At 39.7% G+C, this 19,173-nt stretch overlaps 1 protein-coding gene and 1 long non-coding RNA gene across 3 annotated transcripts in view; one reads left to right on the forward strand and one right to left on the reverse strand.

Annotated features, from left to right (window-relative positions):
• The window catches only part of LOC121289648, a 498,843-nt gene extending 484,106 nt beyond the window's left edge, over positions 1–14,737 (reverse strand). Inside the window, exons 1-2 of the mRNA XM_041209274.1 lie at positions 14,471–14,737; positions 6,941–7,078 (exon numbers count right to left, since the gene is read on the reverse strand). The gene's annotated coding sequence lies outside the window, so the exon portion shown is untranslated. The remainder of the gene's footprint in view (positions 1–6,940; positions 7,079–14,470) is intronic.
• Positions 14,738–14,796: 59 nt separating this feature from the next.
• LOC121289562 lies at positions 14,797–18,494 on the forward strand. 2 transcript variants are annotated; one of them, XR_005945606.1, is made up of 3 exons: positions 14,797–14,889; positions 15,612–15,757; positions 16,357–18,494. It is a non-coding gene; the product is annotated as an uncharacterized LOC121289562 (long non-coding RNA). The 2 variants fall into 2 exon arrangements; XR_005945605.1 differs by lacking the exon at positions 14,797–14,889 and adding an exon at positions 15,204–15,498.
• The last annotated feature ends 679 nt before the right edge of the window (positions 18,495–19,173 follow it).

Consider the following 19,173-nt stretch of genomic DNA (forward strand, 5'->3'; position numbering starts at 1 on the left):
ATTCCATATCTAAGGGAGCCCAAACCTAATAACTCAGTCACTGAACATGGTCATTGGTTTGTGAATTCTATAGTCAAAAAAACAAAAATGAAACAGGCTTGCATATGAATTAAGAGCAGGAGTAGGCCATTTGGCCCCTTGAGCCTGCTCTGCCATTCAATAAGACCATGGCTGATCTGATTGTGGCCTCAATGCCACTTTCCTGTCTACCCTTGATACCTTTAGATTGTTGACTAACAAGGGTGTCAATCTACCTCTGCCTCTCCCTGCCTCCACTGCTGTCTGTGAAGAGTTCCACAGGATCATGACCTTCAAGAGAGAGAAATTCTCCTCCCCATCTTAAATGGGAGTCCCCTTATTTTTAAAAGGTATTTCCTGGTTCAGGTCTCTCCTATAAGGGGAAACATCCCCTCAGGATCTTACATGTTTCAATAAGATCACTTCCGATTCTTCTAAACTCCAATGGATACAAGCCCAACCTTTCCTCATAGGAAAGCCCCTTCATCCCAGGAATCAGCTGAGTGAACCTTCTCTGAACTGCTTCTAATGCTATTATGTTCCTTCTTAAATAAAGGAGATCAGAACTGTATTCTAGATGTAGTCTGTACAACTGTAGGAAAGCATTCCTATTTTTATATTCTATTCCCCTTGTAATAAACAAAAACATTCCATTTGCCTTTCTAATCACTTGCTGCACCTGCATACAAACTTAGAGAGGATCTGGGTATCCTGGTACATGAATCTCAATCTCAGTTCTGCAATCTCTCTCCATTTCGATAATATGTTGCTTTTCTATTTTTCCTGCTAAAGTGGATAAGTTAATTTGCCAGATCTTTGGGCAATCCTTTAACCTATCTATATCCCTTTGTAGACTCATTATGTCCCCTTCATATATTTCTTTCCTACCTATCTTTGTCATCAGCAAGTTTAGCAACTATACATTTGGTCCCTTCATGCAAATCATTAATATAGATTGTACATAGCTGAGGCCCCAGCACTGATCCCTGTGGCACACTATTCATTACTTTCTGCCAAACTAAAAGTGATCCATTTATGCCTGTTTCCTGTTGGCTAATTTAGTGTAAAAAAGGTACTTATGGATAGGTTAACATCCTACATGGTATAACTATTTCTATTTTCTTAGAATGTATTCAAAAATCAATATAAAATAATTTAAGAGAATTGTCAGAGGTGAGAAATGTCTAATTGAGAGTTTAGTCTAATTAACTAATTAGCACTTGTGACACCCCTCCCCCACTTCCATACAGTCAAGTGATCCATGATTCAGAGCGTTAGGTTTTTAAGTAGGGCCAATTAAAACTGAACAAAAATAAAACAACCAGCAAAATGAGGGGCGAAATAATGAACTATTGTCAATATTGCCATACTGAAATAAAAAGAGGATTCATCAAGTACACATTTCAGGCCAGTTTCTTGTAATTGTTAAAGAAAATGCTACTACATGTTTCAAATGCATCTATCTAAAACATTAAACATCATTTGAGTCCTGCGCTGGTGACATTCACATAGAACCAAACAAAACCACCTCTCAGACCTGTAATTTCATGAGGCTTAAGCCAATACTCAAGAGGGCCCACAACATTCTGATTGGAGCTCATTACATATTCTTACATTTTAAATTTACGCCACTGAAAATGGTTCTCATCACTGTATCCTGGCAGCTAGCCTGGAATGTGCAAGTATTATTCTTTTGTAAATACAGTACTGTATTGTTTGCAATTTGACGGCAGGAGTATGTGGAACCAATGAATCACCCCAAAACTTTCAAAGGGCATGAAATGGAGAGGGTCAGGGTGGGGTGGATGCTTGATAATGGACTGGATATGACATTTGAAATTAAGTTCAGGGTCCAGCAGAATATCCAAGTTGTGTATCGTTGGATTCAGCATAAACAAGCATCCAGGATGTGGAACAGAATTAGAATCAGGGTCTAGGGTATAGAGCTCCTGGCAGGCATTAAACGACATGTGACATGAGAGAGATCAATTAGGGCTTCAGAACGACCTGATTCATCCAATACTTAAAAGTCTTACAAGCATTTGAACAATTGCAGTAGAGAAGTAAAGCTGGGTATCATCAATGTCTGAAAGTGGACTCCATGTTATGTCAGACAGTGGCATCATATGAACGAGAAAATAGGATGGATCAAGAATGGAACCAGGGAGATTCCTATGTAGACACAAGAGGACAAATCATTACAGGAGATGTTCTGGCTCACACTGGGGAAGAATGGAACCATCAAAAGCAGTACCACAATGGAATACAAAGAGGCAGTGGAGGAAATTATGTAATTAATTAACTGTCAAACACTGCAAAGTGGTTGAAAAGGGGCAAAGCACCACAATTGCAATCAAAGAAAATGTCATTGCTTATATTGACTGGAATGGAGAACAGTATTAAAAAATACACCTAAGGTTTTCAAATAGGATAGATAACTGCATTGATTAATTAAAAATTAAAATTGTAGCACAGTATAAAAGTTCTTCAAGAATAAACTTTTGAGATTCAATGACATTATCTGAGGATGCATATATACTACAGATACTGCAGTATAATGGCAGGCTTGTATATTTGTATTTTTAATTAAAAAACAAGGTGAAACATCCCATCAGACCTGAGTTACACTACTAACTGCATTTCCCACTGAACCCAATGAAAGAGTGCATGCATTTTTATGCCTCAAGGCCCTACTCTCCCAAAGTTTTAATGTTATGAGAAAACAGGAACGTGCAAGAGGGTTTTCTATTGACAACAAAAAGGGTTTCACACTTTATAACATGCTTGGAAGATTCAGTAGATAAACATTTTTAAAATGTGGCTGTGCACAGGACTGGAATTATACTAATCCCAGAAATAGTCCATCACTTTACAGCTTTAGCATGCTCAAGAGTTGATACAGATCAGAAATCGCTTTTTACATTGAAATATTAATGTTACATTGCCACTATTGCAAGTCACATCAAAAGTTCTTGGATGTCAGCTGACCACCCTTTTTTTTAAAACCAGGTTTCTCTTCTCTCCTAAAGGTTATGACACTTTTGGAGGATTTGGTTCAAACAAATGCCAGTTTCCATCCAGTGCATTTTGTAAGTGGCCATCCTTCATTTGCAAGCCTCGATTGTGGATGTCACTGGTCCATTCCATCCTGGGGTCACTACCACTGAGCCCAGTCCTGCCTTCACCCAACATCCTTACAGGCATACTTCCAGTAAAGGCCACTGAACAGCAATTGGAATCAGAAACCCAGGCCCATTATCACCAGCTTCTAAGGGGCCTGAGCCAATTGCAATGGCTTTAAAACAAAGACTTGCAGTTAAGTAGCACCTTTCATGACTATCAGATGTCCCAAAGTGCTTTACCACTACTCAACCACTTTAAGAAACAGGAATATAGCATAAAAAGGTAAAATACTCAGATATTGGAAATCAGAAATAAAAACAAAAAATGCTGGAAAATCTCAGCAGGTCTAACAGTATCTGTGGAGAGAAAAACAGTTAACATTTCGAGTCCGTATGACTCTTCTTCAGGAGCTCTGAAGAAGAGTCATAGAGACTCAAAATGTTAACTCTGTCTTTCTCTCCACAGATACTATCAGACCTGATAGGAATATAGCAGCCAATTTACACACAGCAAAAACAACAACAACATCAATGATCAGATGCTTTTTTTTTGTGATGTTGATTCAGGGCTAAATATTGGGGACAATTCCCCTGGCCTTCCTTGAAATAGTGTCATATGTCCATCTGAGAGGTCAGATAGATCCTCACTTTAACATCTCAACCAAAAGGTGGCATCTGCACTAGTGCAACACTCCTTTGGTAATGTGCTCAAAAGTCCAGAGTGGGGCTTGAACACAAAGCCTTCTGAATTAGTGGCAAAGAGTGTTACCAACTGAACCACAGCTGACACTGGCATGACTTAAATGTGCTGAATGGAGACAGACCAGGAACAATGGAGGGAATTTCTTTTAAAAAGTCTTGTAGTTTACAAAACTAACTTGGCATTAATTGCAATTATATTGTAGCATGTATGCTGCCCAAGGGGTTTCATGGTGTATTTATACTGCAGTTACCATTTATGTGAAATGATTGAGAACATATGCAAAATCATCTTCCCTCTCTATAACTATTTTAAGTCCATTTAAATGTCTAAAGTTCACAACAGATCTAACAGACTTTTGATTATTTTCAGTTTTGACACCACAGTAGAGTTAGTATCCTCCATGTGCTTGAGGTTTCACATCAACCCTAGGTACAATGAAACTATAGGTCACACCTGGGTCCAAAGTTGAGTTGGGCTCCAATTTCATCCAGAATTAATGTATTAGCTTTACTGTTGTACCAATGTTGAAACTGCTTCGCAGCTACACTAAAGATGCAGCAAGAACATACCCCAAGGACACATTTATGCTTCAGTGAAAAGTACTGCCACTTCACACAATACGAAGAATTATAAGGGGTACCTTTCCAACTTTGTGCACCTGGTGAGGTGCCCTGTCTGCCAACAGCACGTGTTGGAAAATCAAACAGATTTCATGCCATTTTCTAGCCCGTGAACTGGTGAGCGATTGCCCCCATAGTGTAAATGTATTGTAAATTAAGATTAAGAGCTAGATACAACTCCAATGTGAAGAGAAGTGAGTTTTAAGACACACTCTTGCTCAGTTTCAGGTTGAATCGAAACTTTGATATATACTAAAAACATTTGAAAATACTCAGTAGGTCAGGCAGCATCTGTGGAGAGAGAAACTGAATTGATGGTTCAGGTTGATGACCCTTCAGCAGAACTGATTTGAAAAATTGGCCCTGAGATTTACTAGGAGCCAAAGAGAGAGGTGGAGGATTTTCAGATGGGTATCTTTGAAGTTAGGGCTTCCCGTAAATTTTGCCAAATTTAACTGCAAGGTATCTTTAGAATTTGGTTTCAACATGATTCCAAGCCAGCTTGACCATCAGTCTGCCTGGAATGCAGGCTGGGAGTGGATATCAGGGGGAGGTGTGGGCTTAGGGTTCATCAAACATTGCAGGGAATGGGGAGGGTCCAGACACTGTGGGGAAATAGGTGCATCATTGAGAGGGGGAGGAAATATAATACTAGGAAGTACCTGCTAAACAAGGGCAAAACAAGGACTGAAGCAGTTTATGTCCAAATGCAGCAAGACCTAGACAATATCTAGAATTGGAATGGCAAGTGTGGCGCAATATCTCCAACAATCACTCCTTGATGTTCAATGGCATCACCATCACTGAAACCCCCACTATCAACATCCTGGGGGTTACCATTGATCAGAAACTGAACTGGACCAGCCATATACATACTTTGGGTACAAGAGCAGTTCAGAGGCTAAGAATCATGCGCTGAGTAACTCACCTCCTGCCTCCCCAAAGCCTGTCCACCATCTACAAGGCACAAGTCAGGAGTGAGATGGAACTCCTCACTTACCTGGAGAAATGCAGCTCCCACCACACTCAAGAAGCTTGACACCATCCAGGACAAAGCAGCCAGTTGATGGGCACCACATCCACAAACATTCATTCCCTCCACCACTGACGCACAGTAACAGCAGTGTGAAGCATCTACAAGATGCACTGCAGGGATTCACCAAGGCTCCTTCGACAGCACCTTCCAAACCCACAACCACTACCATCCAGAAGGACAAGGGCAGCGGATAAATGGGAACACCACCACCTGGAGATTCCCCTCCAAGTCACTCACCATCCTGACTTGGAAATATATCACCACTCCTTCATTGTCACTGGGTCAAAATCCTGGAACTCCCTTCCTAACAGCACTGTGGGTGTACCTACACCACATGGACTGCAGCAATTCAAGGCAGCAGCTCATCACCACTTTCTCAAGGGCAACTGTGGGTAGTCAATAAATGCTGGCCCAGCCAGCAAAGCCCACATCCCATTAATTTTAAAAAAAACTCCTGGATGATTCCTGAACATCAGTCAAACAGCCTCCCCCCCCCATCTCCACTTTTTTATGGCAAATGAATAAAGGTATTCAAGAAAAGTTTTAATGCCCAATTTTTTCAGCAAGTCCTGCAAATCAATCTTCAATTCATGAGGATTCCAAGCTAGCCCTGGAGAATTGACAGCCATAATCCCAAATCCAAGGTCAGACCAGTTGGACTGCGGTCAGACCAAACCAAAGCTGTCTTGCTGCTGTCAACTACCTTTAATATCACCACATCAATGTAATCAATTAGCCTGCCTCACAGGAATTGTATTGTTTATCCTCACAACTTTTAGACAGCAGGGTTAGTTTTCATTCCTTCAGGATTGTTCTGAGAAAAAAAAGGATTTTTTCCTGCGTTGAGTGGTTAGGATTTGGAATGCAGTGCCTAACACCACGGTGGAAACTGGTGCAATAGTAGCTGTCAAAACGGACTCGCAGGAATATGGGGGAATTTCTCTCCCAAAAGACAGGATGGGCCAAATAGCCTCCACCTATGCTATGCTATTATGGGGGGAGACAGTGGCCTCATGACAATGTCATTGAACTGGCAATCCAGAGGTCAGGCTATGGCAGCTGGTGAAATTTAAGTTCAATGAACAAATCTGGAACATAAAGCTAATCTTGGTACCATCTTGTTTCACTTCGGGGAAGGAACTCTACCAGCCTGCTGCCGTCTGGCCTGCAGATGCAATGTGGCTGCCTCTTAACTGACCCCTCTCAACTCAGTTCAAGGGTAATTAGGGTTGGGCAACAAATACTGACCTTGCAAGTGACGCCCACATCCCATGAAATAATTTTTAAAAATCCACGATTCTATGACAAAAAATGCTTATTATAAATGCTTCCTGACTGAACAAAATTACCAGTGATAGAAATTGCCGTTAATTGAAAGATTGGAACGTTTTGAGAGGGGGGAAAGAAAATCGGCAATGTAACAGGAAAATGAACACCTCACCTGAACCGTTGCAAGGCGCTATTTGAGTGAAGATTCATCCATCCGTTTGATAGTACTCATCCTGTCGGATTTAGCAAGCATTGATTTATAGGGAACCCTGGCGGTCATTCACTGGATCCATCTGTTTCTCTGTACCAGCTAATTAACAAAGAACAATTAGCCAATTGACCAATTAGTTGCAATCCTCTTATCTACACTCAATAGGGTATTCATGGCTTCATTATAATTTCTCACCGACACAAAGCAGCAAATGGATTTAAAGCAGGCTCCATGGGCCTGTGCAAGAGAGATGATTTCTGTGGTTTTAAGTCTAATTAGTTCGAGATAAGTAATCCCTCAATCTCTGTTTAGTGAGAAACTGCTTGCATTAAGAGCAGTTTTTTTAAAAAAAACAACACATTCCAATATTGGCCATCGATGAATCATAACAGAATGTAAAACTTGACATAAATTTGATGGATTGTTAAACATGTTGCTGTGGGTTTTGCTTTTGTGGTAAAATAAAAAGCCCCCAAAATGACTTTTTTTTTACTGAATGGAGGACTATTTTTGTGTAAAATTGACCAAATGCAAATGGTCAGGTGAAAAAATTTTAGTTTATAATTGAAGACGCGCAGATGAAGTCTGGTGATGCAGACCCCAAGTCTTTCTTGTTAATCCGTCAGCATTCATTCACAGGTCGGACGTTAAGATTATGGTATGTTTTCGATTGTTCCATTCTAATGTCCTCTTGATTTTAATATCAGATAAAAGCCCTGACCGGGGGAGTGACTGGGGACTTATTAGGTTATGCAGGTGGGTGAGCTGAGGGCATTAGTCATCCTAATTAATTGGGGGAATGGTCATGAAACCTGCTCGACCCCGTCTTAAAGTTGCGTCCAAACGAGGTAATTAATAACGCCGACTCCATTCCACAGGCATATTATTACTGAAAACTTGACGTTGATATCTTATTCAGCGGGTAATTGTAGGGTTCTAAATTGGTACGTACATACAGCAATTCCTCATGACATCATCTCTGAAAATGAAGGCCCACAAAAGCCTGTCCTTTTAAAAACTAATAGATGCACTGTTCTTCCAGGGCAAATGAATTCCCTGCAGATAATGATATGAATATTCCCTTATTAGCTGGAGCTCCGCGTAGGGGATTAGATGCGACGGGTTTTGTACATTTTTAAAACAAGAGCAGGCAATGGACAAATATGAACTCGGTTTGTAACAGCAGCTGAAACGTCAACAGTGCAAATGTGGCCCCGAGATCAGATAAGCGTCTTAGTGTTTAAGACAAAATGTGTAAGTCATTGGGGAGCTGTTTGTTAAAATGTTGTTAACAGTACATCATTACAACTGCAGGACGTCTGAGCATTTGAGAACAGAGAGGCGTTTTAATTAAAATGGAATGGCTGTTCATTGTCTTCAATACTTGAACCTGAATAAACTAGTTTTTTTCTTCCTGATTTTACTAAATTTCCTCCTTGATTCGGATGACTGACCCTGAAGTGAATTTTCTTCAGTCGCCTAAATTCTTCTCTGTTGAATATCAAATTTGCTCAGATTTTTTTTCCATCAATTCTACCGTAACATTACGTTTAAACGGTTACTAAGTAATCTAGCCTCGGTTTATCCTAACGCTAGAAAACATGTTTTAAGCAGTAACGTGTGAAAAGGGTTGTTCAAAGAAGGTCACATTGAATTGTTGGACAGACAAGAATAGTAAGTCTTAGGATAACGTTAACAGGGGTTCAGTGTGAATCTATGTGTATGCCTTGAACACATGAAAATATGAATTGTCCACCTTACAATTGTAAAAAAAAGACACTTGAAGCTCCAGTTAAACTCGGGTTTGAAATTAAATATTACAGATATACGCGCAATGCGACTTCCACAGAAATCCAATCCTCCCTTTGTAGGACACGTTAATATGGTTAGTTTGTCTCAGGTGAAGTTCTGTGTGGTCCTTTAGTGACATTAAATAATGACAGATCAGGCCGTGGATCCGGATAATTCGCTCTTCTCTTTCACGCCTTTAAATTATGACTGAACTGATATGATCAGTAGTAGAAGTCCAATACTAGATTGCAGGTACTAGGGAAACTGAATTCAAAGCTGTTCTCCTCTCACCCAACTCATTGAACCTGAACAAAGTGATTGTTTGCGAGCGAGACAAGAGATCCATTGTTCGCTGTATTAATAAAACGCAGTGAGCCAGGTAAATCCTTTGCCAGATGAATGAGCTCCTTTCTCCCCTTCAAATAATTCACCTCGACTTGCTTAGAATGTATGTACGTGTTTCTCTTCAATTATTCTGATGAGCTCTAGTTTTCAGACATTACCTAAATACTTCTAACAGTAACGATTTTGACCTGCGTCTCGCCTGATCAGAAGGCAGAGGCAGGTGAAACTGCCTGAAAGAAACTCTTATTTTAATTGGGGAAAACTTTCACAGATGAAAAGAATGATTACCACAGTGATACTTCTAATTATACGGTAATGATGATCCTGCAGTGCCCCGCCGTGCTGCGTGAAGCATACATGATCCAAAACAAGCCTGAGACGGGACGTGTTCCACCGGCTCCCAGAAACTAATTTGAACTTGCAACCCTTTAACTGTCAATCAAACAATAAAAGTCACAGCAATATCACATTGTTTAGCAGTAAATTCAATATTTCGCGAATAAATACTGATTTAGTTACCGCGTGAAACAAATGCATCAAATTGCACAAAATATGCTTATATTGAAGAATGACTTTAAAATAACACCTCATTTATTTCCTGTCTTAAAAGTGAGCTATACATTTACTAAGATATCACGTCTGATATTGCTGATGCTATTGCCACTTGTTACCCAAAAATATTTTAGGTTGAATTTTTTTTTGTAATTGTGAGCTCTTGTCTAGTTTGATATTCCAGAAAGAAACGCAAACTACACAAGAAACGTCGATAGTGATTACTCATCACATCAATCCTCGAAAATTAAGTTTGAGAAGAAGCAAGTGATAGCTCCACTCCGGGTGCTCTGAATGCGACAGGTAGTATGGGAGGCGCTTAGCTTATTTTGAAAGAGTGTAGCTGTGGGACGTTTAAAATGCAATGGTGAACAGGGACAATGGACCTGCAATGATTGTCTGATATAACTGTGCTGGCTACTTTGACTCTACAAAGCCATAACGCTGTGTGGTTTCATGTGTGCATTTGTTTCAAAGTATATTAACCTAGGATTGTTAACTGCAAGTGACCTAGAGGCGATTGAGGTTTAGATTGGAAATTCCAGCAGTGTTTTTCAGAGTTAATCTTATGCTAAAATGCGGATGAACTGTGTTCATGTAAAAGTAAGGTATCCAGATGAAACTGACAGCATATTTGCCCGATCTGTGGTGGAGAAGGGATTGGACAGGACTCCAAAACTTTCGTATTCTAAACCTGATGGCATACAAGTTCAAGACGATCCGGGAAAGTGAACTACTATTGTAGACCTTTCTCACCATTCAGATCCAGTAGAAGCGCTTCAGTCCCCTGTGCAACAGGCCTTACAACATGAGCAACAAAGTTTCCAAATAATGAGAATTTAAGACTCCAATCATGGCCAGTAGAAGCGTGCACCCGTTAACTCATCCAGAAAGGAAGGCTGAAAAGATATTCAGGCTACATTAATCTACAAACAAGTGTACTTTTGTGTCTCTTTGGTATTATTTTCATTGCCATTAATTTGGTACACAGGCTGTGATTCTAAACTGGCTATCAGGTTGCTTAAGACCCCTGTCCTGCACGATTCTACCACAGAAGTGCTGTTTGATTTAAACTAACTTCCAAGTTCAGTTGGGGAGGGGGGGCACTATTGAGAGCAAGTTTTGTACAAGCCAATGATTCTATTCTGAAGAAACACTCTCGCCTTTCCCTTCGCAAAATGACTACTATCTGAGCCTCAAAAAACGTTTGACCTCCCGATGCAGTGGTACAAATTACATAGCAGGAGAGCAAGAAAGCTGAAACGATCTGAAATGCGTTCATATTCGGCATGTTTGGAGTTAAATAGGTTTCTTTAATAGAACATATCAGCACGGCGATTCATTTTAGCCTCCTGTAATAAAGTCTGATGTTTGTAATTTTTCAATAGAATCCATTGATCGTATGCCTAACGCTTATGTATATGTCTGTAGGCCAACACTGAGCGAGAATCAAATCCACATGCCACTCGATCCCATATACAAATGGAGTTAGACATTAAAATGGCATGCTGCATTAAACACATCAGCATATTTCCTTAAGGGCCCCCAAGAAAAAAACGGCATGTTCTTATTTAAAAATGACTATAACTGTATCCTTGTTATGTTAAAGCTACAACTCACGTTCACTTGTCACTTTTATACAGAATGAGTGTAAAGTTAAAAGCCCCTGAAAATTTGCGCCCCATAAACTTTCAATCCCAAGTTTCCAAATTGATTAAAACATAAATTCACATTGCAAAGATTAAAAAGAATGATGGAAATTATTAACGCTGTTTGAAGTGTGTTTCCAGTTTTGAAAATTTGTAGTTAATTCTGCTTAATGGTGTAATGAAGTTTTACGACTTAAGTTGGAAATGCATAGGATAGTTGATAAACACCCATTTTCTAACTTAGGTTTCAGTTCAACTGGAACCTGTTCACCCGCCAGGTTACTAATCATCTTAATCTCCACTGCTGAGCGAAATGGTAACTCTCAAATTAATCAGATACATAACACAACTCCACCCCAGTTATAACTAAAGATCTGCTCTACATATAAAGAATATTACTGTTATAGAGAGTGAATAAAGAAATGGTCCCATTTATATATAACATATTGGAAAATAGTCACAAATGTGCAGGACTAAGAGCTTATTCTATGGATTTCAGATTACTGTTGGAAATCTGTGTGTATATGAACAACATACACTAGGAGCAATAGAAATAAAACGGATCTCTGCATTTAGATGTGTGTTTTTGCTGCTGTTTGACACGGTTTATTCTACTTTCATTAAAGTCTTAAGATGTGTTTTTAATTTCACGATCGGCAATGTGGTGACGAAAATATGAGAATTGTGGTCAAACAACTTGCTTAAGAACACATGCTGAGGCAAAGAGCGTCGATCGCCCAGCTTCATGCGTTACTGTGAATTGCAATTCACGGTTGGTCGTTCTAGGGCAGAGAAAAAGTTTATTGCACACAAAGTAAAAAAAACTAATTTTTTTGGCGGAATGACGGCCTGTCATTTTATCTACAGTAGGCAGCTGGTTGGAGACTTCGCTGAGCTCCGGGTGTTGTTATCGCTGTGCTAGGACTCCATCTGACCTGGCTTCCCGGAGCAGGGTAATTATACTTGTATTAATGAGATGAGATTAAGTCCTGCAATGGTCGAACACCAGCTTTAACCGAGAGCTGGTTGTCCGGAAAGCTAAAGAGGGAGAGCTTGAAAACCACCTTTTAGAATTCGTTGACAGCCCAACCGCAGGTCTCATTTTAATTGAAGTGTTAATTCGGCGCTTCCACCTCCCCCAACCCCCGCCAACCGTTCAAACTTCAAATCTAGTTTTTATGCCACATCCCTGGCCAGAGCCTGATTACACTAAATGGGCTGAATATTCATAGGTTAAATTGAAAATATAAAAGCCCTTTAGAATGGTCCAACAATTTGCACCGTGTAGTTTCATATACGCAGCCACTCCAAATTGCATCTTTTATGAATATTAAGATATTAATCCTGAAAGCACACCATTAACTCAATGCAAAGTGCTGACGATTAGTCAGATTGTAAACTGTTTATTATATAACAGACAACCCCCCCCCCCCCCCCCCCATCTAAACCGGCACATTTAATCGCATGATTTATTAAACTTGGTTAGACTGAAGTCGGAGCCATTTTTAGAGACGCCCATTTCTTTCAGTGGCAGATTCCCACGAGTTAGAACGTGGCCTATATGATAAGAGAAGTAACTCGGGAGATTGCATTGAGAAAAACGACAAGTATTAACGTCAATTGTGCCAGTCGGGGCTACCAGATTATTGTACAATAAAAATCCATTCTGAATTGACAGGTCAAACTTTCACTTTATTTAAGGGGGTTGCACTTGAGTTATGCATTAACTGAAAGAACAATAAAGGTTGTGCATTGTTCGCGAACAGTGCGAGGGGGTGGGGGGGGGGGTTGGTTGATGCAGAATAGATAGGCTATAATTACACTGAAGTGTAGTATTCACAGTTAATGACTATCCACTCGGTTATTGTTGCTGTTAATCACCCTTCTTAAAATTACATCTATTTTTCTTTGGGAATGAAAATGATGTAAAGCCTGATCTGCTGCATGATTGGCTTTATTTCATTAAAACCGTGTCTCTCTATTCCAAACTGCTTTGCTAGCCAATTTCTGACCAAGTTTATAAATTTCAAAAGCAAGGCAGCTAGATGTGACTGTGCGCTGACTATTGTTGAGTTAAGAGACGCAGGAATGAATCGTTGCAATAAAGATCTCTTCAGCAAAATGATCTGCGTGGGTCCTGTGACTGTTCTTCACAGAGATATCTCAGTAAATAAACATTTCATTCAAAAGATAATTTCATACACCGAAGTGATTTCATTTTCGTGCCACACAAATATTCGACATTGCAATAAATTTAACACATTCCCCAGAAATTACTGTTCTTAATATGACTTTGATCTGATTTCTTATCTCGGGAGGACGTATTTTAAAGTTTAAACTGCAAAGTCTCGTATATGTTTCACATCTGCATTTAGTGCAATATTTTAAAGATCTCTCTGATTGGAAAATCAAATGCGTATTCACTGCATTATTTATAGCTTAATAATATTCCCCAGTGCCTATTTTTTTGTCTTATGTCCATGCTGTCCCTAATTCAGAATTAAACTAATTAACCAGTCTTTTTATTGGCCCGAAGGACTTCCTATGGGTAGAAAGTCAGTATTTGTATTCCTAAACACATCTTTAATCTTTTCTGTTTTGTGGTTCTCTACATTTTATAAAATTGCTGCTGGCAATATAAACACAGGGTACGGTTTCAAATTGCAAGTTTTGCAGAAAATGCAGGCCGCATGAACATAGAGTCACTGACTTTAAAATGTTATAATATCGCCTAATCTTAACTTCAAACCATGCAATTACTATGATACAATAGTAATCTAACATCAAATGTTGCATTTAAAATAAATGCAACGCTGATTGTATATCAAACCCCAGATACTGATGACAAGAAATTGAATATTGTGCAGGTTATCAGAAACAAATGTAGACACGCACAAATTAATTCTAATAAGTACAGACCAGCCACTTCCTGCACATAATATGTAACTGATACTGTAATTAAAATGCGACACGCAGGCAAAAATCCACACTAATAATCCGGCCTATGCGAGAAATCAGATTTATTTCGCAATGCTCTTACTTGCCGGTAACTCTATGGATTCCTATAACACTAGGATTGCCTCGTCCTCCTCTTTGATTTTTCTTATTAATAAGTAACGGGGTTAAACTCAGTGAGTAGCAAAGTAGAACAGACCAGATGTTCATTTGTAGTCTCAGCGTTACACACTTCAAACCTCAGAGTGGATGGATGGATTTTGTACGAGAGTGACACTGGAGTGCGATCGTTTCATTTTCCATTGATCAGCTACATGCATTCAGCGTGGGAGGAGGCAGCAAACTGGAGAGGCTGGCGTCAAGTGGACCATCATTGAATAGCCGAGGGCAAAAAAAAAGGATAATATCAAAGGCTGAAATTTGCGATAATAATTAGTCAAAGTAAAAGTTGAAGTTATGCCGGCTGAACTCCATTTCCCTGAGTGCACCGCACCAGTTTCCGCTAACACGTGAGTCATCACTTCCTCTGGCGGGATAAACCCAATAGGAAGCAGTTTGGAGTTTGTATCATTTGGTTCACATGTTAAGTGTATGGGCTTGTGTGAAAGGTGCCGAATGGTGAGTGGCGTGTGTTCCGACGCATCAGGCTCTGCTAGAGTGAAGCAATGATTTACCTGGGAAACTATCTATTTTGGGTTATTTCAGGATCGGGCGGAGAATCGTTTGAAAAGGCCCCGTGGATCAGGCTGCTATAATTATCACTTGTTTTTTAAATTAAAAATTGCCATTCTGGTGTTTGAAGCCTTGAACTTCCTCCAGCCAGCCCAAGAAATCCCTTCTGCACCAACCAGAGTTCTTTGACTCCGGCAGCTCCCCTGCACTCAGCATCGGCAGACCACACTCTGGGATTCCCAATTTCCCCGTACCTCTTTAAGACCCTACACAAAAACCACCTCTTTGACCAAGCTTTAAATCACCCTTCCTAACATCTTCCTTTGGTTTGGCGTCCATTTTTTTTTACTGACACCACTGTGAAACACCATTGGGCATTTTCAACATTGAAATTGTTTATCAAATGCAAGTTATTGTCACACTGTATTGCTTCATATTTATTTATACAGGTTATGAGATAAATATACATAAAGGTGGGTTTGGATGGAAGGACTGGGCAACTGCTGCATGTTTACAGTATGTGCTACATCACACATACCATTGAACTGAATCAGGGTACAGAAAGTTTGTTATCCCTACAGAATGTTGTGATTCTTTAATTTCATTAAAATTAATGTCCTTTACCAGATTACTGAGGTAAACTTATGATTTTGTGTACATTTCTGCAGGTTTCATAAGATATATTTTTGCAAAGTAATTGGAACAATAAATATAAACAATGTCATCAGGGCACAATGATTGGTTCCTGGTTTAAGAATGGTCACCGAAGTGAAGTTCTTCAATCAAATAGGCTCTTCTAATTCCCTGTCATGAGGTAATACAATTATCGCCTGATTTCACCCCTGCTCACCTGCTGCTGAAACCATCGTCTGTGACTTTGTTAGCTTTAGGCTTGATGATTCCAAGCCCAATACATTCTACTCTCCATAAATGTGAGGTCAGCCAAATGTTTGCTGCGTATGACCTGACACCAAGTCCTGTTCACCCATGTGTTCGCTCACCTACATTGTCATCAGTTAAGCATCGCCTTGATTTTAAAATTCTCTTCCTTGTTTTCAAATCCTTCCATGACTGCTTTCCTCCTGAACTAATTTTCTTCAGCCCACAGCCATCCAAAATATTTGTGTTGCTCTAGTTCTGGTCTCTTGAGCATCCCCAATCTTAATGGGCTGTTCCCCAGGTCCCCAGCTCTGGCATTCCCTCCCTTTACCTCACTTTACTCTTTTAAGACACTCCTTTAAAAAACAACTTTGACCAAGCTTTTGGACATTTGCCCTAATATCTCCTTACAAGGCTTTTTTAAAATCAAATTTTGCTTTATAATGCTCCTGTAAGTGCCTTGGGAAGTTTTATTATATTAAAGGCTCTATCTAAATGCAATTTCTTCTTGTTTCAACATGTTTCTATCTCAAGACTGGGAACAAGATGCAAAGTGCAAAGGAAGCCTACTTTGTGAGAGCATCCTATGTTATGTAAAGATCCCCTCAAAGAAGGATAAAAGATGACCATTGAAATGAGAATGACTGTCCATAAATGATATATGTTTATTATATGGATTATTACACCTTAATGTCAAAAGAAATGCAGGGAGCAGCAACCGCCAGTCCGCCCTGCTTCTGTGGATCTCACGAAAGCATTTGATACCATGAGCAGGATGGGCCTCTATGAAATACTAGAGAAAATCAGCCGAGCTCCCAGGCTTCGCAGTCTCGTACACTCCTTTCATGATAACATGCACGGCACCATTCCGTTGGACTGCTCCAGCTCTGACCGTTTTGAGCCTTATCCCCTACTCAGTTTTGCATCTTTTTTTCTGTCCTCCTGACCTATGCGTTCCCTGCTGACATGGAAGGATCAGATGGGGAACTCCTCAACCTGTCAAGACTGAAATTAAAGACAAAAGTGCTAAAGTCTTGATCAGAGAACCTCTGTATGCAGATGCTGCTGCAGTAGTTGCCCAGACAAGACCAGCTCCAAAAGACTCACGGATCGTCTGTCCCATGTCTGTGTCATGTTCTCCCTCACCATCAGTGTGAAGAAAACTGTAGTTATGGGATAGGGTGTTGTGTCTCTGCCTGTGATCAGGCTCAACAACACATTACTGGAAGCAGTCTGCAAATTCTGCTACCATGGATCTATGGTGACAGACAACCTGTCCCTTAACAAAGAGCTCAGCACATGCATTGGAAAGACAGCCACCAACTTTGGCCCACTGACAAAACTGACCCGTAGGACCAAGATGCTTATCTACAAGGCCTGTACCTTCTGCACATTGCTGATTGATAGCAAAGCCTGGACAACTTACAGCTACCAAGAAAAAAGGCTAACCAGCTTCCATCTTCAGCCCTTATGATGCATGCTCAGCACCAAATGGAAAGACCAATGAAGCAGTCCTTTCCAGGGCAAACATGCCAAGTGTGCTAGAGCTAATCAAGTAAAGAAGGTTTTGCCGGCTTGGGCATATGCATAGGATGGAAGATGATCGCATCCCCTAGGATATGCTATACAGGGAAGTAGCCCATGACAGGAGAACAGCAGAACACCCAAAGCTCCGATTCAAGGAAGCTGTCAAAAGAGACATGAAAGCCTACAATATTAATCATAACAAATGAGAAACTCTTTCTAACGATCGATGCAAATGGTGACAACAGCATGGGCAGGAATATGCCACCACCACAGCATGTAGTTTCCAAAACATCAAAGCAGACACCAGCCCTGCAAACAAAGCGTCAGCTGAGATCATCCTGCACCACTGGCAAGAGACAATTTAATGTGTGTAGCAGACTTTGTCTTTCCAGAATTGACTTGTTTAGCCATCAAAGCAAGTACAGCAAATGATCTCACCAAAGTTCTGAGGCTCCATTCTCATCATCTATCACAGATGGAAGGATGAAAAATTATTTCCAAACACACAACTGTATTGTAACACTTTGGTAGCCATAATAGCCTCCAAAGCAATGAAAGATTTATTTTTTGTCAGTTAACTTCTGAGTGCAGCAGTTAAATTGAAACAGAGATACATGTTAATTCAATACTCAGCACTACAGTTGTAATGCAATGTCATTAAAGCAAGCAGAGAGTGTGCAGTGGCTGTTTTTTTAAATTTTGTCCTGCAGCTCTTCTATTATTGGTACAGGGTTGATATTGCTGCATTGAATTTCTACGCTGACTATTGATAATCTAATATTAATTTCCAGCATTACATATATTCAGAGTTGCACCATTAAAAATCAGTACATGACTTTCTGAATAAAGAAATGTTCAACTGGTTGTGAATATAACTTGGAACCCAAACTTACAATTCACCAGTATGTAATAAGTGGAAGACAGATAACATGAGCTGCAATTTATGGAGAGATGCTATAAGGTAGTTAACATAACATAGCCTTAATCAACAATCATGAATGTAAAATCGAAAGAAGCTATTATAAAATGAGCAATTGCAGGTTATGCTATGCCACCACATTGAGAACATTCCCAATGTGAATGGAAATGATGTACTAATTTTCATAAATGCCTATGATTTGCCCCAGAATAAAGAATTTATTGTGCATTGTTGCAAGAGCATTAAACACCTGTCCATATTACATATTGAACTGATAGAGAAAAACAGCAACCTTAAAAATGTCCTCTAAGCCCTTAGTAACTGCTGTTGCAAAGCTCTATGGACTCCTCTGTGCATCTTGACAAAGATCCAAGTTGCATTTTACATACTTTTCTAATTAAAAAAATTGATCTACATGACCACAGAAGAAGGACCGATTTAAGATGTTTAAAAGAAAACTTTAATTTTTCAGTATGTCATAAAGTGCCTTATAACCAATGAATTACTTTTGAAATGTAGTCATTGGATTTCTAAACAAGTAAAACGCAATCACGTTTCTTAGATCTTTTTTATAATGAAGGAACATGAACTTTTTGTACATGGAAAGTCATATATTTCAAATGGTGTGTTTATAGCTTTGATGCTTGACTAAGGGCATTTAACTTATGCACAGATGATTTTAAAACAGTAAACACATTTTAAAAAATAAATTCTCCTTGACTTGTGTTAATTGGAACACATGGAGACCCCAGTTAAAACAAAACAATCAAATTAGCAACATTGTTGCAATGTTGTTGTTCTTAAATAGCTTGGAATGACAAGAATGTTTAGAATATCATGGAGGGGGCACATGAACGTGTTCAGAAGAGCTTTGGCACATGCATTTTGTGACTGCTGAAATTAGC

The sequence above is a fragment of the Carcharodon carcharias genome, chromosome 17, assembly GCF_017639515.1.
Source record: "Carcharodon carcharias isolate sCarCar2 chromosome 17, sCarCar2.pri, whole genome shotgun sequence".
NCBI lineage: Eukaryota > Metazoa > Chordata > Chondrichthyes > Lamniformes > Lamnidae > Carcharodon > Carcharodon carcharias.